The following is a 23856-nucleotide window of genomic DNA, read 5'->3' on the forward strand; positions in this document are numbered from 1 at the left end:
TCACAAGCGTTCGTGAATATCCCCCACAGTTTCTTTCTGTGCCGTGAAAAATTCAGTGACGGCACGTTGCTTGTAACGTACATCACCTACAGACGCCATTTTGAAACTGTCCTGCAGCTACGCTATCTGTAGGAAGTGACGGAAACTTGGCGCGCTCACTCAGTAGACTTCAGATAATAGATACGTAACATATCGCATTCGTCGAATTGTTTTCGGCTGAGAAAAAAAAAAGTGGTGCATTACTTTCTAAGTATCCCTCATAATTGACATATTGTGATGCAACTAACGCCAGTTTACTTTCATGAGCCTGTGACTTACATTCATACCAATAAAAGTCTTTTTTCCATATCTAGTGTTGTTCCGGAGATATTTGTGCTGAAACGTTTAAGTGTAGCACCATGAATACATATTTTTTAACTTTAATACTTGATTTACTGCGTTAACCCTTTAACATCAAATTGTATCTCTTAATGAGGAGATTATATCAGCATCTTAAATTTCTGATTTCAGTCAGTAGCTGTATTAAATACTAAAAATGAAATTTTTGTCATCTCCGGAACCTGTGAGATATTCAAAAAGATTTCGTGCTTGCAGCCGGTCGTCGTTAGCTTCCATCCACGATGTTTCGACTGGACAACTGCCAGCCATCCTCAGGTGACCCATCGAAGACTGACGAAGACGCCCTCCGTTCCGCAATATATAGCGCGCAGCGAGTATACCGCGCATGCGTCAAAATCATATGGAGACACGAACCACAACGCCCGCCAGCAGCGTCCTCGCTGGTGGAACTGCAGAACTCAGCAGTCTTCGGCGTTGTCAATTGCCGCGGCCATCGGGGTACTCTGACGTCTTCGTCTGGAGCATATCTTAGAGATGACGGGGTTCCACGCATTATCTAGCAGGTAGCCATAGTCACGGTTGATAAGATTGTCTGTCATGCGAATTTCGACTGATTCTTTTATGACGGAGTCCCAAAAGGTTGTTGCTGTCGCCAAAATTGTTGTCTTGTCATACTCCATTGAGTGTCCAGTGGAACTGCAATGCTCAGCAATTGTAGACTTGCTAGGTTGCAAAAGGCAAGTACAGCGCTGATGTTCAGTGCAACGTTCTTCTACTATTCGCAATGTTTGTCCTATATACGACATGCCACACTGACAAGGTATTTTATAAATTCCCGCCTTGAGCAATACCAGATCGTCTTTCACTAATCCCAGCAGGTCGGAAATCTTCGATGGTGGATGGAAAATCACTTCGAAACCGTGGAGGATTCTTGCAATTTTGAAGGAAATGTTGCCAACAAAGGGAAGAGAAGCTAAAGATTTGGTAGGCGTGCTCTCTTCTTTCTCCACTCTCTGTTTCTTTGGCTTAATTGCGAGTGCCTTGCTAATTTTCCGGGTAGAATATCCTTTCTCTTTGAAAACCCTCTTCAGATGGGCAAGCTCTTCAGGCAAACTATCTGCATCCGACACTACATGAGCTCTGTGTACAAATGTTTGAAGTACACTCATTGTTTGCGATGGGTGATGGCAGTTCGACGAGTTTAAATACAAATCAGTATGTGTGAGCTTTCGATAAACCGAATGCCCCAGAGAGCCATCACTCATCCGTCTAACTAGCACATCCAAGGAAGGGAGGCAACCATTTTTCTCTGATTCCATGCTAAACGGAATGTTCTCATGAATGGAGTTGAGGTGATCTAAAAACTCCATTAATTTGTCTTCTCCATAAGGCCACACTACGAAAGTGTCATCCACGTACCTCCAAAAAACCGTTGGTTTGAGGGCTGCTAATTCAAGTGCTGCAAGCCCGAAATCTTTTTGAATATTTAGTTCGCCGGGAAAATTTTAAAATTCCTGTGAGATAGTCCAATATCCAAGTGACACTGGATGATTTTATATCACTAAAGGACTGTAATCACACACACACACTAACAAATTTTGTATATACACATTCCCCTGATTTACACTGTCCAGTCACATTAGTGTGACCACCTGTCAAAAGCTTTAACAATCACATTTTGCAGCACAGACCGCTGCGAGGGAGAGTGTCAGTGAGGTTCTGGAAGGAACCAACAGGAATGAGGAGCCGTGTCGACTCCAGAGCTGTGGCAAGCTGCACTAGGTTTCTCAGTTGAGAATCCAGGGCGTGAACAGCTCGAACGAGGTGGTCCAGCTGATTCTCGACGGCGTTTAAATCCGTAGAGTTTGATGGCCAGGAGACTACAGTGAACTCGACGAACGACGCACGTACACAGAGAGCTGAGCGACACGTTGCATTGTCCTGCTGGTAGGTGCCACCGTGAACAGGGCACGTAGGGGTGGACGAGGTCCCCGAGGATAGATGCACGCTTGTGTTGATCCAGTGTGCTCAAATGGTTCAAAATGGTTCAAATGGCTCTGAGCACTATGGGACTTAACATCTGAGGTCATGAGTCCCCTAAACTTAGAACTGCTTAAACCTAACCAACCTTAGCACATCACACACATCCGTGTCCGAGGCAGGATTGGAACCTGCGACCGTAGCAGTCGCGCGGTTCCGGACTGAAGAGCCTAGAACCGCTCGGTCACCGCTGCCGGCGATCCAGTGTGCCTTCCAGAATGGTGAGAGCACCGAAGGAATTCCACGAAAACATTCCCCAGACCATAACGTTCCCTCCACTGGCGCGGACCCTTCCAACAGTTGTCGCAGGGCCGTACAGGCAAACGAGGGAGAATAAAACTTATCGCCACGCAGTAGGCATCTAGTTGCGGCACAGCCGTGCAAATTCCAGTCTTCGTCAGCGATGAACACTAGTCAGCGTAAGTGCGTGAAAAAGACGCCTGCTGAGGTGGTCCAAGTGCAGCAACATTCGGGAACGGTTGTTGAGGTGACTGTTGGTAGCCCCTTGGTTCATCTGGGCTGTCAGCTCCTCAACAGTTGCTCGTCTGTTCACCCGTACACATCTCCAAAGCTGTAGTTCACCCCTATCGCCTTATGGCACATGCTCCAACACAGTTGCCTCTCTGCTGGTTTTGGATAGCATCTTTTGCCGTGCTCAGTATACTTTAATCGTTTAATATTACCACAGGAGTCAAGCAGGGGTGTGTTATTGCACCTAGCCTATTCTCGATATTTGTGGGAACCATACTTCACATTTTTAGGGAAAACCTACCATTGGGTGGTGAAATGACTAATAGTAAGCTACTCAACCTTAGCAGACTCCGAGCTAAAAGCAGAACAACCGCAACAGCTGTCATCGAACTTCAGTATGATAGGATCTACACATTACCCTAAATGCATAGCCATTGGCCTAGAGCTTAACACAGACAAAAAGAAAGTCCTGTATCAGCCAGGCCCAAATTCCGCTGCAGCAGCTCCAGTTATCACAGCTGATGGAACACCTCTAGGCATAGTAGAGTATTTTCCATACGTGTGAAGCCATCTTTCTGCAAATCCAGACATAGATGGGCGTTGCTTAAAGTGCTTAGAAAAATACCATCTACGCTGCCTAAGAAGAATATTGGGAGTAAAGTGGCAGGATCGGTGAACAGACAACAGCATTTTTGCAGAAACCAACTCCACCAGCATTGAAGCAGAAATTATCAAACACCAACTTCGCCGGGTTGGTCATATCGTCCACTTGCCAAACTCCCGTCTTCCTAAGCAGATCATGTGGCCCCAGCTGAAGAATGGTCAGCGCAATCAAGGAGGGCAAACAAAGCGATATGAATATGTCCTCAGGTCAAATATGACAAAATGTCAAACACAAATGATTGGAATACTGCTATCCTAAATAGATCCAAATGGCAACAAATTGTTCACCAAGCATCACTTTCGAAAAGCAGAGACAATTGCGGGACAATAGTAAGAGAAATCGTGGACAAGAACAGCAACAAACCTGTTACACCATTCAGTCACCACCAAATGGGTATGCCATTACTGCGGGAGAATCTGTGGCTCCAGAATAGGACTATTTAGCCACCAAAGAATCCGCAGATAACGCTACCATAAGACACTTCATACTCATCAAGAAGTAAATGCCTATGATGATCATGATACTTTAACCATGGCAGCACGCGAGCAGTTTACAAACCTAGACGTTTCTGAAATGCTTCCACCGTTGGTTCGAAAGCCAATGATCATGCCCTTTTGGACGTCACGTAAATCGCTCCGTTTCCGCATGACGACAACGATTCCACTGTTCTCCGCGTTCCCATGACGCGTATTATGTACCCTCCACAGCTAGCACTACCACCTGTCGTCTATGACTATTGCACGTTGACGTCTAACATAGGCAGTTGTCACATTAATGTCACAGGCCCGTGTATTGCTATAGGAGTATCTGTTGTTTCCCTATCGCAGACAAGGTTTATAAACTTCTTTCTGAAGGTATTTATTTGTCTGGACTGTAGCTTTGTACGGAAGTGAAATGTTGACACTGAAATGATCAGAGTGTTAATATAAACTTTGAACATGTAAATAATGAAGTTTTGGTTGGTTGTTCCGATACGGAATGAGGAAGAAGTAAATCGAATTTGGAAAAAATAGCAAATTTATGGCAGAACCTGATTGAAAGAAAGCATCTGTTGATAGAACAGGGAATAATTAGTTTGGTAATGGAAGGAAGACCGGGCGGGGGGGGGGGGGGGGGGGAGAGAGACAAATATTATGAAGGGAAACCAAGATGTGAAAGACAGGTTCAAATTGATGCTGGTTGAACTATACTAAACAACAACAACTACATCCACATGAGAAACAAGTATCTGCGGATAACGAATTTTATATTACTTCAAAAACCTGTTGTATCATACGAAAACAGTGTTATCGAGGCACTAACACCACAATAAAACAAATGTTTTCAGAACTGGTCGAACTCACGCAAAAGTGAATGAATTATAATACACGTTATTTCGACAAGCAACAATTCGATTTTCGGTAAATGAAAAGCGCCAGTTTGCTTTTGTTCTACAGTATTACTTTTATTGTTAACCGGTTTTCGGCTTACTAGGCCATCTTCAAAAAAATGGTTCAAATGGCTCTCAGCACTATGGGACTTAAACTTCTGAGGTCATCAGTCCCCTATAACTTAGAACTACTTAATCCTAACTAACCTAAGGACATCACACACATCCATGCCCGAGGCAGGATTCGAACCTGCGACCGTAGCGGTTGCGCGCTTCCAAACTGTAGCGCCTAGAACCGCTCGGCCACCCCGGCCGGCTAGGCCATCTTCAGACATTTACTGAGTATTATCACCAAAGAAGTTAAATGTTAGCAAACAACATTGGAAGAGTAATAACAGATCTAGACTGAAGTAGAAACATACATCTTTGCAATGAAAAAGTAAAAAAAAAGGAAAAAATGAACAGTACATAAATAACAATGGAGTAGACAGGAAAACCTTTAGCACAAAATAGGAATAGCATGTCTACATAACAGTTTCTATCAATAACCACAACTAATAAAATAAAATAAAATTACTACTAGACAAAGGCGCTTCAGTCTGGAACCGCACGACCGCTACGGTCGCAGGTTCGAATCCTGCCTCGGGCATGGATGTGTGTGATGTCCTTAGGTTAGTTAGGTTTAAGTAGTTCTAAGTTCTAGGGGACTGATGACCTCATATGTTAAGTCCCATAGAGCTTAGAGCCATTTGAACCATTTTTGAAGTACTAGACAAGGTATGAAACATGGAGAGTGATACACAACCAATTAAAGAGACAGTTATCAATGTAACTACAGAATACATAAGGAACTTAAGCAATATCAATAAGATAAACAGAAATAAATAAATGGAGGTGTTTGAGGAACCTACAGTTTGAGTGTGTGATGGTACTGCATTTTAACATTAACATTATAATCAAAGCAGTGGTTGTGTAACAGTTTTCATTAAATAAGTGAGCAAAGTAAAATATGTGTTAAACATGGACAGTAATACAAGTACCAGTTAAAAGAAAGCCTTAGCTATTGAAACTACAGTCTATGTGGAATAAAAAGACAACTTCAACAAAACAAAACAACTTAATGAATGCAGGAAAATGGGAATATGTAGGAAGAGAGAGTGTGGGAAGTAATGAACAATAAAGATGATTAACTGAAGTTTAGGAGAGGGGAAGTGTTTAGCTGTGTCTGGTCATTCAGTATGAGATCTGGACTGTGAGCAAGATGTTTGTTAATTTCCAGGGCTTCCAGCAGGTTGAGTTTATGGCCTTTGTTTTCTAAGTGAAGTACATCTACATCTACATGATTACTCTGCAATTCACATTTAAGTGCTTGGCAGAGGGTTCATCGAACCACAATCATACTATCTCTCTACCATTCCACTCCCGAACAGCGCGCGGGAAAAACGAACACCTAAACCTTTCTGTTCGAGCTCTGATTTCTCTTCTTTTATTTTGATGATCATTCCTACCTATGTCGGTTGGGTTCAAAAAAATATTTTCGCATTCGGAAGAGAAAGTTGGTGACTGGAATTCTGTAAATAGATCTCGCCGCGACGAAAAACGTCTTTGCTTTAATGACTTCCATCCCAACTCGCGTATCATATCTGCCACAATCTCTCCCCTATTATGTGATAATACAAAACGAGCTGCCCTTTTTTGCACCCTTTCGAAGTCCTCCGTCAATCCCACCTGGTAAGGATCCCACACTGCGCAACAATATTCTAACAGAGGACGAACGAGTGTAGTGTAAGCTGTCTCTTTAGTGGACTTGTTGCATCTTCTAATTGTCCTGCCAATGAAACGCAACCTTTGGCTCGCCTTCCCCACAATATTATCTATGTGGTCTTTCCAACTGAAGTTGTTCGTTATTTTTACACCCAGGTACTTAGTTGAGTTGACAGCCTTGAGAATTGTACTATTTATCGAGTTATCGAATTCCAGCGGATTTCTTTTGGAACTCATGTGGATCACCTCACACTTTTCGTTATTTAGCGTCAACTGCCACCTGCTACACCATACAGCAATCTTTTCTAAATAGCTTTGCAAGTGATACTGGTCTTCGGATGACCTTACTAGACGGTAAATAACAGCATCATCTGCGAACAACCTAAGAGAACTGCTCAGATTGTCACCCAGTTCATTTATATAGATCAGGAACAGCAGAGGTCCCAGGACGTTTCCCTGGGGAACACCTGATATCACTTCAGTTTTACTCGATGATTTGCCGTCTATTACTACGAACTGCGACCTTCCTGACAGGAAATCACGAATCCAGTCGCACAACTGAGACGATACCCCATAGGCCCGCAGCTTGATTAGATGTCGGTTGTGAGGAACGGTGTCAAAAGCTTTCCGGAAATCTAGAAATATGGAATCAACTTGAGATCCCCTGTCGATAGCGGCCATTACTTCGTGCGAATAAAGGACATGGGACTCTGACTGGTAGTTGTGACCCTCACTCAGTATATGCTCAGCAAATGCAGAGTCTGAATTCTGCAACCTCTATTTTCCTTGTCTTTCTATGAATTTAAAAGACGGTGATTTCGAAAATTATGACTCACCAGCTTCTGAAATGAGTGATTTATGAATTTGAAAAACATACCATGTTTCCGGAAGACGTGATCTCATTATCAGCTTCTGAAAACAAATGAAATAACTCTCACATTTTGGACAGCTGGTGCGTCATAATCTCAGCACCGGCATCGTCATACACTTACGCGACGGCTACACAGAAAATAACCTGAAACGCGGAACTTAGCATTTGACACACCTCAGCAGCTACACGGCTATTAAATGATGGCAATACTTGTTGAGTGCTGCTACAGCGCTGAAACTTCCATCCCCGTCTACCTCCAGCACGTGCCGCCTCGGCTAGATATCGAAGTCGGGCTGTTGGCCGCCTGCCGGACTTTTAACGAGCTCGCACGAAGCGAAGTACGCCAGCCGGATTGCTCGACCGGGTGGTAAGTCGCGCGTTAACATTCACTGCAGCGGCGCGCAACTTGGCCTGAACTTCTCCAGCCAGTGCCGGGCGTCCGTTAAAGCGACATCCCGGTACCGACTGCAACTTTATTTCACTCGTTTTATTTTTTCCTGCTCCTCGCCTCTTACTCGTCAAACTTGTCCTCGCATTCACCTGTACCCCAGCCTGCTTTGTACCTGTCCTACCCGTCGGCGATTACTCAGGTCTTCGTTCTGCTCGCTACAATCCGCGCACGTCACCTTTTCAAAGCACAGACGCCACCTGCTCCTTCTCTCGGACGAAGAAGCAGAGAGAAAAGAAAATCAACGCGGTAGAGTTACTAAATGCGGCAAAAGACGACCCACCCTGTAGGCGAACTTTAAATTCGAAACGCCCTAAATCAGGTCGCTAGGAGCGTACCTTGCTTTTGTCGCAGATGCTCACATCCCTCATCGTAAAAGCAAGGGGTTAAAATGTTTCTACGAACAGTCTATAAGACAACTTCAGAAAAATTACTAATTTTTATAATGTACACTACTGGTCATTAAAATTGCTACACCACGAAGATGACGTGCTGCAGACGCGAAATTTAACCGACAGGAAGAAGATGCTGTGATATGCAAATGACCAGCTTTTCAGAGCATTCTCACAAGGTTGGCGCCGGTGGCGACACCTACAACGTGCTGACATGAGGAAAGTTTCTAAACGATTTCTCATACACAAACAGCAGTTTACCGGCGTTGCCTGGTGAAACGTTGTTGTGATGCCTCGTGTAAGGAGGAGAAATGCGTACCATCACGTTTCCGACTTTGATAAAGGTCGGATTGTAGCCTATCGCGATTGCGGTTTATCGTATCGCGACACTGCTGCTCGCGTTGGTCGAGATCCAATGACTGTTAGCAGAATATGGAACTGGTGGGTGCAGGAGAGTAATACGGAACGCCGTGCTGGATCCCAACGGCCTCATATCACTAGCAATCGAGATGACAGACATCTTAATCGTATGACTGTAACGGATCATGCAGCCACGTCTCGATCCCTGAGTCAACAGATGGGGACGTTTGCAAGACAACAACCATCTGCACGAACAGTTCGACGACGTTTGCAGCAGCACGGACTATCAGCTCGGAGACCGTGGATGCGGTTACCCTTGACGCTGCATCACAAACAGGAGCGCCTGCGATGGTGTACTCAACGACGAACCTGGGTGCACGAATGGCAAAACGTCATTTTTTTCGGATGAATCCAGGTTCTGTTTACTGCATCATGATGGTCGCATCCGTGTTTGGCAACATCGCGGTGAACACACGTTGGAAGCGTGTATTCGTCATCGCCATACTGGGGTATCACCCAGCGTGATGGCATGGGGTGCCACTGGTTACATGTCTCGTTCACCTCTTGTTCGCATTGACGGCACTTTGAACAGAGGACGTTACATTTCAGATGTGTTACGACCCGTGGCTCTATCCTCCATTCGATCCCTGTGAAACCCTACATTTCAGCAGGATAATGCACGACCGAATGTTGCTGGTCCTGTACGGGCCTTTCTGGATACAGAAAATGTTCGACTGCTGCCCTGGCCAGCACCTTCTCCAGATCTCTCACCAATTGAAAACGTCTGGTCAATGGTGGCCGAGCAACTGGCTCGTCACAATACGCCAGTCCCTACACTTGATGAACTGCGGTATCGTGTTGAAGCTGGATGGGCAGCTGTACATGTACACGCCATCCAAGCTCTGTTTGACTCAATGCCCAGGTGTATCAAGGCCGTTATTACGGCTAGAGGTGGTCGTTCTGGGTACTGATTTCTCAGGATCTATGCACCCAAATTGCGTCAAAATGTAATCACATGTCAGTTCTAGTATAATATATTTGTCGAATGAATACCAGTTTATCATCTGCATTTCTTCTTGGTGTAGCATTTTTAATGGCCAGTAGTGTAATTACAAGCGCCGATCAAAAAGTTTCCATTCGATGGCTGTACACTCCAGAATCAGCAGGCAAAATCGCCGTGAGCATCCCAACCACGCACCAGGTTGAGCGTACTCGTCTGGTGAAACAGCATGTCGTGCTGCGTGAAGAAGTCCGTAGCTCCCTGCTGCACATCCTCATCTGACAGGAATGACACTTCAGTGTCTTTCTTACAGCATCAGAGTCGTGATAATCGCATGGGGAGAGACCACGACTATAGGGGTGAGTGCTAGAAGGCGCCCACTTGATTTGGCCTAACTTCTCCATTAACGGCATCTACGTCTACATGGTTACTCTGCAATCCACACTTAAGTGCCTGGTAGAGGGTTCATCGAACCATTTTTATACTACTACTCTACCATTCCACTCTCGAATGGCGCGTGGGAAAAAGGAACTCCTAAATCTTTCCGTTCGAGCTCTGATTTCTCTTATTTTATTATGATGATCATTTCTCCCTACGTAGGTGGGTGTCAAAATATTTTCGCATTCGGAAGAGAAAATGAAATTTCGTAAATAAATCTCGCCGCAAAGAAAACGGCCTTTGTTTCAGTCAGTGCCACCTCAACTCGCGTATCGTATCACAGACACTCTCACCCCTATTGCGCGATAACACGAAACGAGCTGCCCTTCTTTGCACTTTTTCGATGTCCTCCGTCAGTCCTACCTGGTAAGAATCCCATACCGCGCAGCAATATTCCAGCAGAGAACGGACAAGTGTAATGTAGGCTGTCTCTCTAGTGGGTTTGTCGCATCTTCTAAGTGTTCTGCCAACAAAGCGCAGTCTTTGTTTCGCCTTCCCCACAATATTATCTATGTGGTCTTTCCAATTTAAGTTGCTCGTAATTGTAATTCCTTGGCAATTAGTCGAATTGACAGTCCTTAGATTTGTGCGATTTATCGTATACCCAAAATTTATCGGATTTCTTATAGTACCTATGTGGATGACCTCGCACTTGCCTTTGTTTAGTGCTAATTGCCACTTTTCCCATCATACAGAAATTCTCCCTAGATCATTTTTCGATTGGAATTCATCGTCTGATGATTTTACTAGACGGTAAATTATAGCGTCATCTGCAAATAATCCAAGGGGGCTGCTCAGATATCACCTAGATCATTTATGTGAATCAGGAACAGCACAGGGTCTATGTCACTACCTTGCGGAACGCCAAATATCACTTCTGTTCTACTCGATGATTTACCGTCCTTCACTACGAACTGTGACCTCTCTGACAAGGGGAGGCCGCCAATTGTGAAATTCAGATTCGATTCATACTGCGCATAATAAAAGCTCATGGCCAGAGGTGTAATGTGGCAAAGCACCAAGATGCACTTCTCAGCCGTTGTCGAGAAAATCGACAGTTAAAAGAAACCGTTGCGGTGAAATACTCTCTACGATTAATAATTTTCTATAGCGTCGTGGTGCAGCGGTAAGCGCTCGGGTTCGTGATCCGAAGGTCGCCGGATCGAATCTCGCGCCATGCAACCTTTTTTTTAGTATTTGTTTTTTGTAATTCAAATGTATATATATTACGTTTTCCACAAACGAAGTTGTATTTCACAAATGTTATTGTCTTCATAATGTTAACCACGTGTAGTTAACGGAAGACGTAGAGACGATATTCCGAAACGAATACGTATAGCGTAAGTCAAACGTTTCAATTAGAATAGAGACCCCACGAACACAAATTTGCTGTGGCAGGTATGAAATATAAACTCCGTTACTCGCTCGTTACACTTGAAGGACAGATGTTGAATGGGCCGAGACGAGCCGCCGCAGAACAGTGTAGTTGCGTGCTAACTTCGAAAGAAGGTAGATGCGGTCCCTAGCGCAACTTATAACATCGTCGAAAATCAGTGCGGACGGGAGAGCTTTGGTACACCCTGTTTAAAAAAAGGGAAAAATGGAGGCGGTACAATTGGAGAGCGATCCGCCTTCACCAACATGCATAAGAAATTCATTAATAAATATATATATATATATATATATATATATATATATATATATATATATATATATATATATATATTTTGCATGGCGCGAGATTCGATCCGGCGACCTTCGGATTACGAACCCGAGCGCTTACCGCTGCGCCACGACGCTGTAGAAAATTATTAATCGTAAAGAGTATTTCACCGCAACGGTTTCTTTTAACTGTCGATTTTCTCGACAACGGCTGAGAAGTGCATCTTGGTGCTTTGCCATATTACACCTCTGGCCATGAGCTTTTATTATGCGCAGTGTGAATCGAATCTGAATTTCACAATTGGCGGCCTCCCCTGTGAGAGGAAATCACGAATCCAATCACACAACTGAGACGATACGATACTCCACATGCACGCAGTTTGATTAATAGTCGCATATGAGGAACGGTATCAAAAGCCTTTCGGAAATCCAGGAACACGGAATCGATCTGATATCCCTTGTCGACAGCACTCACTACTTCATGGGAATAAAATGTTCACATGTGTGTGAAATCTTATGGGACTTAACTGCTAAGGTCATCAGTCCCTAAGCTTACACACTACTTAACCTAAATTATCCTAAGTACAAACACATACACCCCTGCCCGAGGGAGGACTCGAACCTCCGCCGGCACCAGCCTCATGCGAATAAAGAGCTAGATGTGTTGCACAAGAACGATATTTTCGGAATCCGTGTTGGTTATGTATCAGCAAGTACTTTCTTCAAAGTGATTCATAATGCTAGACTACAGTATATGCTCCAAAATCCTACTGCAAATTAAGGTCAGTGATATGGGTCTGTAATTCAATGGGTTACTCCTATTTCCTTTCTTGAATATTGGTGTGACCTGTGCTATTTCTTAGTCTTTAGGAACAGACCTTTCGCCAAGTGAGTGGTTGTATATGATTGCTAAGAAAGGTGCTATTGTGTCTGCACACTCTGAAAGGAACCTGATTGGTATAGCATCTGGACCGGAAGACTTGCCTTTATTAAGTGATTTGAGTTGTTTCGCAACACGTAAGATATCTACTTTCATGTCACTCATGATAACAGCTGTTCTGGTTTCGAATTCTGGAATATTTACTTCGTCTTCTTTCGTGAAGGAATTACGGAAAACTGTATTCAGTAACTCCGCTTTAGTGGCACCATCATCGGTAACATTTCCATCGCTATCGCGCTGTGACGGTATTGACTGTTTTTTGCCACTGGTGTACTTTACATTTGTGATATGAAGCAGCAGTTCAACTTTTCGCGCACCATTCCAGAATGCCGTTTTTTAATGGACATGTTACGTCACACACAGTCTTCATTCTCCGATGGATGCCTACTGGCTTTTGTTTTTCAGCAGCCAGGAAAGGAGTAAGAGCTCGTTGGTGCGGTATGAACGCATTTGGTAATAACGACACCATACTTCACGTTTCCACAGATGCAGCACGCACGTCAGAAAGACACAAATGTCGCATATCTATGGGTACCTCCTCCAGTAACCTCGGCAGGTGAACTCCCACGAACACTCTGCAGGTTGGTCACCTGTGCCAAGCAGGGAAACATGTAAGGCCCAAGTAAGTAGTCGCCTACGATACTGGCTCATACGTTTATTGGAATATGTCTCTGATGACCTCACACAATTGCAATATGTGGGTTTTCATCTGACCATTCGAGTGAATTGTGACCTTTTATTTGCTCCACCCGTGTATTAGTTATGCGTCCTCAGCGCTGACGCAATATGGGTTTAAAATGGTTCAAATGGCTCTGAGCACTATGGGACTCAACTGCTGAGGTCATTAGTCCCCTAGAACTTAGAACTAGTTAAACCTAACTAACCTAAGGACATCACAAACATCCATGCCCGAGGCAGGATTCGAACCTGCGACCGTAGCGGTCTTGCGGTTCCAGACTGCAGCGCCTTTAACCGCACAGTATGGGTTTACAATACATGGTTGCTTCACGAAGTATACTTAATTTTTCTCTCCTGTATCATCCCTGTTAGTTTTGGCACTGAATATCTTAATACCTACATCTACGTTTATACGCCGCAAGCCATCCAACGGTGTGTGGCGGAGAACACTTTAAGTGCCACTGTCATTACCTCCCTTTCCGGTTCCAGTCGCGTATGGTTCGTGGGAAGAACGACTGCCGGAAAGCCTCCGTGCGCGCTCGAATCTCTAATTTTACATTCGTGATCTCCTCTGGAGGTGTAAGTAGGGGGAAGCAATATATTCGATACCTCATCCAGAACCGCACCCTCTCGAAACCTGGACACAGCAAGCTACACCGCGATGCAGAGCGCCTCTCTTGCAGAGTCTGCCATTTGAGTTTGCTGAACATCTCCGTTACGCTATCACGCTTACCAAATAACCCTGTGACGAAACGCGCCGCTCTTCTTTGGATCTTCTCTATCTCCTCCGTCAACCCGACCTGGTACGGATCCCACACTGATGAGCAATACTCAACTATAGGTCGAACGAGTGTTTTGTAAGCCACCTCGTTTGTTGATGGACTACATTTTCTAAGGACTCTCCCAATGAATCTCAACCTGGTACCCGCCTTACCAACAATTAATTTTATATGATCATTCCACTTCAAATCGTTCCGCAAGCATACTCCCTGATATTTCACAGAAGTAACTGCTACCAGTGTTTGTTCCGCTATCATATAATCATACAATAAAGGATCCTTCTTTCTATGTATTCGCAATACATTACATTTGTCTGTGTTAAGGGTCAGTTGTCACTCCCTGCACCAAGTGCCTATCCGCTGCAGATCTTCCTGCATTTCGCCACAATTTTCTAATGCTGCAACTGCTCTGTATACTACAGCATCATCCGCGAAAAGCCGCATGGAACTTCCGACACTATCTACTAGGTCATTTATATATATATATTGTGAAAAGGAACGGTCCCATAACACTCCCCTGTGGCACGCCAGAGGTTACTTTAACGTCTGTAGACGTCTCTCCATTGAGAACAACGTGCTGTGTTCTGTTTGCTAAAAACTCTTCAGTCCAGCCACACAGCTGGTCTGATATTCCGTAGGTTCTTAATTTGTCAGGCGATAGTGCTTAACTGTATCGAACGCCTACCGGAAGTCAAGGAAAGTAGCATCTACCTGGGAGCCTGTATCTAATATTTTCTGGGTCTCATGAACAAGTAAAGCGAGTTGGGTCTCACACGATCGCTGTTTCCGGAATCCATGTTGATTCCTACAGATTAGATTCTGGGTTTCCAGAATACCCTGTAGACTTACCAGGTGAAGCAAATGCATAAATAAATGAGTCGAAAACAAGTTAAGAAAAATAATTAATAATTACAACCCATATTTCTCAGCCCATTTCTTTCTTTCTTTTTGACAGCGGTGTGTGAATCACAATAGACAGATATGTGTTGTATGCTGATGACAGCAAAAATACGTTACACATAACCGACTTTTCATCAGTAGAACAGAGTGTACAGTGTTACATTTATTTTGTCTGCGGAGACCTTTCCTTCATGGCAGGCACGAGAGGTCTCGCTTTATGGGACAGGTCTCCGGAACTGACGTGACAAGTAGTTTAGCACCGCTGTCGCCCGGCATCCGCGAGAAGAAGACGAACTGCGGCCGCATACGTCACGAGCTGGCGACCCTGCCGGGAGCTGCGAAAATTGACTTTCTGCAGGAGACGACTGGAACTCGCTCTGCTGCAGGCGGAAAAAACCGCCAAGTTCCGCAGGGAAGGCGGCTGAAGTTGTCGGCGCGACCGGAACCGAGGAATTCTGTTAAGGGGCTTTCACTCCCCCAGACTTCGAGACACAGGGCGGAGAACAGTGCCCCAGAAGTGTACTCTAGTGCCTTTTCTTGGTAATTCATGGGTATGTCTTATGAGTGCATCTCTCTCCCACACATCTGCTCACAAATAAGCCGCAATAGTGGGTGAGTTGGTTGAAATGTAAGAGAGATGCACGAGTCCCAAATGTGATCAGGTTAAATAAATGAATTAATAACGAAAATAACTGGCTAGAGCTATAAGTTACTGCAAAGGTAGGTGAATAACAAGCAGGCTTCAAGGCTTCAGGAAAGGAACACCATGTATTTAACAGGTTTGGAACTTACAAAACCTCCTGATGGTCAGACAGACAAACAACACTGCAGTTATCTTCATGGACTTTAAGGAAGCCTACGACTCGATGGGCAGGCAGAATTTCTTTTACACACTAGAAGAATATGCAATAGACAGAAAAACTGCGGCACTCAAACAACACAGAGTCATGGATACGACATCCAAAACAAAATTTATGAGAGAAATCTCGGAACCATTCATGATACACACGAGGATCAGACACAGAGATGGGCTGTTAGCACACTTATTCAAAGTGCTCATAGAAAAAATTGTCATACTATAGTAATAAAAAGTAAAAGGGATTCAAACACGAAGATCATGTGCAAACAAAATAGTCATAAAACGCCTCACATTTTCAGACGATCTGGCAATACTCAGCAACAATAGATGAGAACTGTAAGAAGCACTCAAATACTCACATGAAATCTGTACCAGAAAAAGTCTACAGATATCATACGAGAAAGCGCAATACTTAGAAAGAAACAACAAAACCACTCAAGCTCTCCACACATAACACAGGAACATCAAAAAAAGGGAAATATGAGTGGGAATGTAAACAAATAGGAGGATCAAACAAGGCATTCAGCAAAGAACAGAAAACTTAAACTGACATGTACACACTACAATAAAAGGAACATAATAAGGCAAGCCAAACTGCAGACTAAAATGCAGCTGTACTTTCACAAGCACTCTGTGCATCAGAGACAATCGCAATCGGAGCACTAGGTATCAGAGACAAAAAAAAATAGAGCGTAAAATTCCCAAAAAATATTTTTGAAGCAATACACAGAGATGATATATTGATGAAGAGAGCAACCAAAGAATTATACGAACACAAAGACAGACTTACTATTACAGCCATGATCAGAAAACGCCAACTAACATTCTAAGGATACATACATAGAATTAACAACAACATACTCACAAAGAGTATTTTTGATGTAGTGAACAGCTCAGTCAGTAAAACCAATTGGCTTCAAGAAATAGGAGAAGACCTGTAACAAGCAGGAATCAATAGGGGAACGATAAATGACAGAGTCATATTCAGAAACAAAATTGTAAATACAAAATGTGAAGTAATGGGAAGGAAGAAAGTGGTGAACATATGTAGAGATCAAAGGGAACAAAGAACGCAGTCAAAGAATGAAGAGACATTGTGATGAGAAAAAGAAGGAAACAAGAGAAAAACATCCACTACATATAAAAGGAAAGAATAGGGATCCTAACAATTACAGAGGAATCTCCCTCTTTCCAGTGACATGTAAGATCTTATCCATGACAGTTTTATACAGAGCTGAAGGACTACTCGTCCCACAACTAGTAGAATATCAAGCAGAACATTAGTAGGGAAGCTCTCGTGCACACCAATCACTAAATCAAGAACATGGTAGAAGCGAGGAAAATCAGAAACTGGAAATATTTGGTAACTTTTATAGAATTTAAAAAAGGTGTATCACTTGAGCTGATAGACATTCACTAATCAAGATTTTAACGGAATTCTCGATAGTAAAATAGCAGACACAATTTATGTAACTTTAACAAGCACAACATCGAAAGTAAAATTTATGAGGGAACGGCCAAACCTTTTGAAATAAAATCAGGAGCCAGATAGGGAGGTTTATCACCTCCGTTTTCCTACTGTTCACTGGAGAAGACGGTGAGTGAATGGGGGAAATCCTTCAATATTAAGGTTACTCAACCAGGAAGACACCGAAATTAATTCGACAAAAGTTGTCTATCTTTTGCAAATGACATTGCATTAATTATTGACTCACTGAATAGCGACGAAACAGAAGTCAATGAACTACGGAAACTAGGAGACAAAATAGACAAAGTATCATTTTAAAAAAAAACACTTCATGACAATCAATGATGCCCCCAAATCTTAAAATTCATAGCAACACAGTCTCTACCCGTAAAACAAACTGTTTTAATAACTAGGACAAAACACGCAAAACAGAAGAAAAGATAGTAATAGAAAATGCAGTTCATAAAACAGAAAGTTCATTGCATATGACAAAAAAATATAACAAAACTATTTGTCCTGGAACGCAAAACAAAGACATTAACAGAAAGTGGTAAGGCCTTAAACACTGACAAAAAACATTTTAGGATCGTGAAAAACTGAAAAAGATGGAAAAAGAACTCTAAGGAAAATACCACGTGTTGGAAGTAATACACTACTGGCCATTAAAATTGCTACAACAAGAAGAAATGCAGATGATAAACTGGTATTCATTGGACAAATATATTATCCTAGAACTGACATGTGATTACATTTCACGCAATTTGGGTGCATAGATCCTGAGAAATCAGTATCCAGAACAACCACCTCTGGCCGTAATAACGGCCTTGATACGACTGGGCATTGAGTCAAACAGAGCTTGGATGGCGTGTACAGGTACAGCTGCCAATACAGCTTCAACACGATACCGCAGTTCATCAAGAGTAGTGACTGGCGTATTGTGACGAGACAGTTGCTCGGCCACCATTGACCAGACGTTTTCAGTTGGTGAGAGATCTGGAGAATGTGCTGGCCAGGGCAGCAGTCGAACATTTTCAGTATCCAGAGAGGCGAGTACAGAACCTGCAACATGCGGTCGTGCATTATCCTGCTGAAATGTAGGGTTTCGCAGGGATCGAATGAAGGGTAGGGCCACGGGTCGTAACACATCTGAAATGTGACGTCCACTGTTCAAAGTGCCGTCAATGCCAACAAGAGGTGACCGAGACGTGTAACCAATGGCACCCCATACCATCACGCTGGGTGATACCCCAGTATGGCGATGACGAATACACGCTTCCAACGTGTGTTCACCGCGATGTCGCCAAACACGGATGCGACCCTCATGATTCTGTAAACAGAATCTGGATTCATCCGAAAAAATGACGTTTTGCCAATCGTGCACCCAGGTTCGTCGTTGAGTACACCATCGCAGGCGCTTCTGTCTGTGATGCAGCGTCAAGGGTAACCACAGCCGTGGTCTCCGAACTGATAGTCCATGCCGCTGCAAACGTCATCGAACTGTTCGTGCAGATGGTTGTTGTCTTGCAAACGTCCCCATCTGTTGACTCGGGGATCGAGACGTGGCTGCACGATCCGTTACAGCTATGCGGATAAGATGCCTGTCATCTCGGCTGCTAGTGATACGAGGTCGTTGGGATCCAGCACGGCGTTCCGTATTACCCTCCTGAACCCACCGATTCCATATTCTGCTAACAGTCATTGGATCTCGACCAAAGCGAGCAGCAATGTCGCGATACGATAAACCGCAATCGCGATAGGCTACAATCCGACCTTTATCGAAGTCGGAAACGTGATGATACGCATTTCTCCTCCCTACACGAGGCATCACAACAACGTTTCACCAGGCAACGCCGGGGAACTGCTGCTTGTGTATGAGAAATCGGTTGGAAACTTTCCTCATGTCAGCACGTTGTAGGTGTCGCCACCGGCGCCCACCTTGTGTGAATGCTCTGAAAAGCTAATCATTTGTATATCACAGCATCTTCTTCCCGTCGCTTAAATTTCGCACCTGTAGCACGTCACCTTCGTGGTGTAGCAATTTTAATGGCCAGTAGCGTAGTAATGCTGAATACAAAATAAGATCGAATTGACAGCTCTGTTTGAATAGGTATTGTAAAACAAAATGATGTAATGGGAAAAAGAAGACTTCAGTTTTATGGACACATAGGATAGCGATAGGCATATATTCAGATGGCGGTAGTATCGTGAACAGAAGGTACAAAAGATCTGTTCATTGGAAGAGCTGCCATTTATATTCAGATGGTTCGTGCGAAAAGGTTTCTGACATGATTATGGCCACACGAAGGGAATCAACAGACTCTGAAAGCGGAATGGTAGTAGTAGCTAGAAGCGTGGAAGGATGTAGGGTACCCCAACTGTCTGCGTCTAATGTAATCCATGGAATAGTGCGAATGTGTTCAGATGTCTGCGAGCTGTGTAACTGAGGTGGAACGTGGGGACCAGCCCGGTATTCACCTATCGGAATGTGGAAAACCGCCTAAAAACCACATCCAGACTGGCCGGCACACCGGCCCTCGTCGTTAATCCGCCGGGCGGATTCGATCCGGGGCCGGCGCGCCATCTGTATCCAGGAAGCAGTGCGTTAGCCCTCTCGGCTACCCTGACAGGTAGGAGTTCCGGCACGATATTATGGTTCAAATGGCTCTGAGCACTATGGGACTTAACATCTTAGGTCATCACTCCCCTAGATGTAGAGCTACTTAAGCCTAACTAACCTAAGGACATCACACACATCCATGCCCGAGGCAGGATTCGAACCTGCGACTGTAGCAGCAGCGCGGTTCCGGACTGAAGCGCCTAGAACCGTTCGGCCACAGCGGCCGGCTGCATGATATTAGCAGGTAGCCGATGACTTTTGTCACCTTAGCGTATTTCACCGAAATTAATAAAGATATGAAAAACATGAAGTAAAATGGGCTTCACAGATAAGAGAAGATTTTTCAGTGAGGCAACACGTATTATATTCGAGTATAATGACATTTCTGGAGACTAGAAATCTACTCTGTAGGAATCAGCATGGGTTTCGAAAAAGACGGTCGTGTGAAACCCAGCTCGCGCTTTTCGTCCACGAGACTCAGAGAGCCATAGACACGGGTTCACAGGTAGACGCGGTGTTTCTTGACTTCCGCAAGGCGTTTATACAGTTCCCCACAGTCGTTTAATGAACAAAGTAAGAGCATATGGACTATCGGACCAATTGTGTGATTGGACTGAAGAGTTACTAGATAACAGAACGCAGCATGTCATTCTCAATGTTTATTGTTTACAATATACATAAATGACTTAGTTGACAACATCGGTAGCTCCGTGAGGCTATTTGCAGATGACACGGTTGTCTACAAGAAAGTAGCAACATCAGAAGACTCGTACGTACTCCAGGAAGACCTGCAGAGGATTAATGAATGGTGCGACAGCTGGCAGCTTTCCCTAAACGTAGATAAATGTAATATAATGCGCATACATAGGGGCAGAAATCCATTCCAGTACGATTATGCCATAGGTGGTAAATCATTGGAAGCGGTAACGACCGTAAAATACTTAGGAGTTACTATCCGGAGCGATCTGAAGTGGAATGATCACATAAAACAAATAGTGGGAAAAGCAGGCGCCAGGTTGAGATTCATAGGAAGAATTCTAAGAAAATGTGACTCATCGACGAAAGAAGTAGCTTACAAAACGCTTGTTCGTCCGATTCTTGAGTATTGCTCATCAGTATGGGACCCTTACCAGGTTGGATTAATAGAAGAGATAGACATGATCCAGCGAAAAGCAGCGCGATTCGTCATGGGGACATTTAGTCAGCGCGAGAGCGTTACGGAGATGCTGAACAAGCTCCAGTGGCGGACACTTCAAGAAAGGCGTTACGCAATACGGAGAGGTTTATTATCGAAATTACGAGAGAGCACATTCCGGGAAGAGATGGGCAACATATTACTACCGCCCACATATATCTCGCGTAATGATCACAACGAAAAGATCCGAGAAATTAGAGCAAATACGGAGACTTACAAGCAGTCGTTCTTCCCACGCACAATTCGTGAATGGAACAGGGAAGGGGGGATCAGATAGTGGTACAATAAGTACCCTCCGCCACACACCGTAAGGTGGCTCGCGGAGTATAGATGTAGATGTAGATGTAGATGGAGAGAAGTCTTCCGAAGTGAGAGTGATTTCAGGTGTGCCGCAGGGGAGTGTCGTAGGACCGTTGCTATTCACAATATACATAAATGACCTTGTGGATGACATCGGAAGTTCACTGAGGCTTTTTGCGGATGATGCTGTAGTATATCGAGAGGTTGTAACAATGGAAAATTGTACTGAAATGCAGGAGGATCTGCAACGAATTGACGCATGGTGCAGGGAATGGCAACTGAATCTCAATGTAGACAAGTGTAATGTGCTGCGAATACATAGAAAGATCCCTTATCATTTAGCTACAATATAGCAGGTCAGCAACTGGAAGCAGTTAATTCTATAAATTATCTGGGAGTAGGCATTAGGAGTGATTTAAAATGGAATGATCATATAAAGCTGATCGTCGGTAAAGCAGATGCCAGACAGATTCATTGGAAGAATCCTAAGGAAACGCAATCCGAAAACAATGGAAGTAGGTTACAGTACGCTTGTTCGCCCACTGCTTGAATACTGCTCAGCAGTGTTGGATCCGTACCAGATAGGGTTGATGGAAGAGATAGAGAAAATCCAACTGAGAGGAGCGCGCTTCGTTACAGGGTCATTTAGTAATCGCGAAAGCGTTACGGAGATGATAGATAAACTCCAGTGGAAGACTCTGCAAGAAAGACGCTCAGTAGCTCGGTACGGGCTTTTGTTGAAGTTTCGAGAACATACCTTCACCGACGAGTCAAGCAGTATATTGCTCCCTCCTACATATACACTCCTGGAAATGGAAAAAAGAACACATTGACACCGGTGTGTCAGACCCACCATACTTGCTCCGGACACTGCGAGAGGGCTGTACAAGCAATGATCACACGCACGGCACAGCGGACACACCAGGAACCGCGGTGTTGGCCGTCGAATGGCGCTAGCTGCGCAGCATTTGTGCACCGCCGCCGTCAGTGTCAACCAGTTTGCCGTGGCATACGGAGCTCCATCGCAGTCTTTAACACTAGTAGCATGCCGCGACAGCGTGGACGTGAACCGTATGTGCAGTTGACGGACTTTGAGCGAGGGCGTATAGTGGGCATGCGGGAGGCCGGGTGGACGTACCGCCGAATTGCTCAACACGTGGGGCGTGAGGTCTCCACAGTACATCGATGTTGTCGCCAGTGGTCGGCGGAAGGTGCACGTGCCCGTCGACCTGGGACCGGACCGCAGCGACGCACGGATGCACGCCAAGACCGTAGGATCCTACGCAGTGCCGTAGGGGACCGCACCGCCACTTCCCAGCAAATTAGGGACACTGTTGCTCCTGGGGTATCGGCGAGGACCATTCGCAACCGTCTCCATGAAGCTGGGCTACGGTCCCGCACACCGTTAGGCCGTCTTCCGCTCACGCCCCAACATCGTGCAGCCCGCCTCCAGTGGTGTCGCGACAGGCGTGAATGGAGGGTCGAATGGAGACGTGTCGTCTTCAGCGATGAGAGTCGCTTCTGCCTTGGTGCCAATGATGGTCGTATGCGTGTTTGGCGCCGTGCAGGTGAGCGCCACAATCAGGACTGCATACGGCCGAGGCACACAGGGCCAACACCCGGCATCATGGTGTGGGGAGCGATCTCCTACACTGGCCGTACACCACTGGTGATCGTCGAGGGGACACTGAATAGTGCACGGTACATCCAAACCGTCATCGAACCCATCGTTCTACCATTCCTAGACCGGCAAGGGAACTTGCTGTTCCAACAGGACAATGCACGTCCGCATGTATCCCGTGCCACCCAACGTGCTCTAGAAGGTGTAAGTCAACTACCCTGGCCAGCAAGATCTCCGGATCTGTCCCCCATTGAGCATGTTTGGGACTGGTTGAAGCTTCGTCTCACGCGGTCTGCACGTCCAGCACGAACGCTGGTCCAACTGAGGCGCCAGGTGGAAATGGCATGGCAAGCCGTTCCACAGGACTACATCCAGCATCTCTACGATCGTCTCCATGGGAGAATAACAGCTTGCATTGCTGCGAAAGGTGGATATACACTGTACTAGTGCCGACATTGTGCATGCTCTGTTGCCTGTGTCTATGTGCCTGTGGTTCTGTCAGTGTGATCATGTGATGTATCTGACCCCAGGAATGTGTCAATAAAGTTTCCCCTTCCTGGGACAATGAATTCACGGTGTTCTTATTTCAATTTCCAGGAGTGTATCTCGCAAAGAGACCATGAGGATAAAATCAGAGAGATTAGAGCCCACACAGAGGCATACCGACAATCTTTATTTCCA

The 23856-nt window shown here is 44.8% G+C and overlaps 1 protein-coding gene across 1 annotated transcript in view; it reads right to left on the reverse strand.

Annotated features, from left to right (window-relative positions):
* LOC126214880 (uncharacterized) overlaps window positions 1-23856 on the reverse strand; it is a 127782-nt gene that overhangs the window by 46463 nt on the left and 57463 nt on the right. The gene's annotated exons all lie outside the window — the stretch shown is intronic.

Source organism: Schistocerca nitens, chromosome 12 (assembly GCF_023898315.1).
Source record: "Schistocerca nitens isolate TAMUIC-IGC-003100 chromosome 12, iqSchNite1.1, whole genome shotgun sequence".
In the NCBI taxonomy this organism is placed as follows: Eukaryota; Metazoa; Arthropoda; class Insecta; order Orthoptera; family Acrididae; genus Schistocerca; species Schistocerca nitens.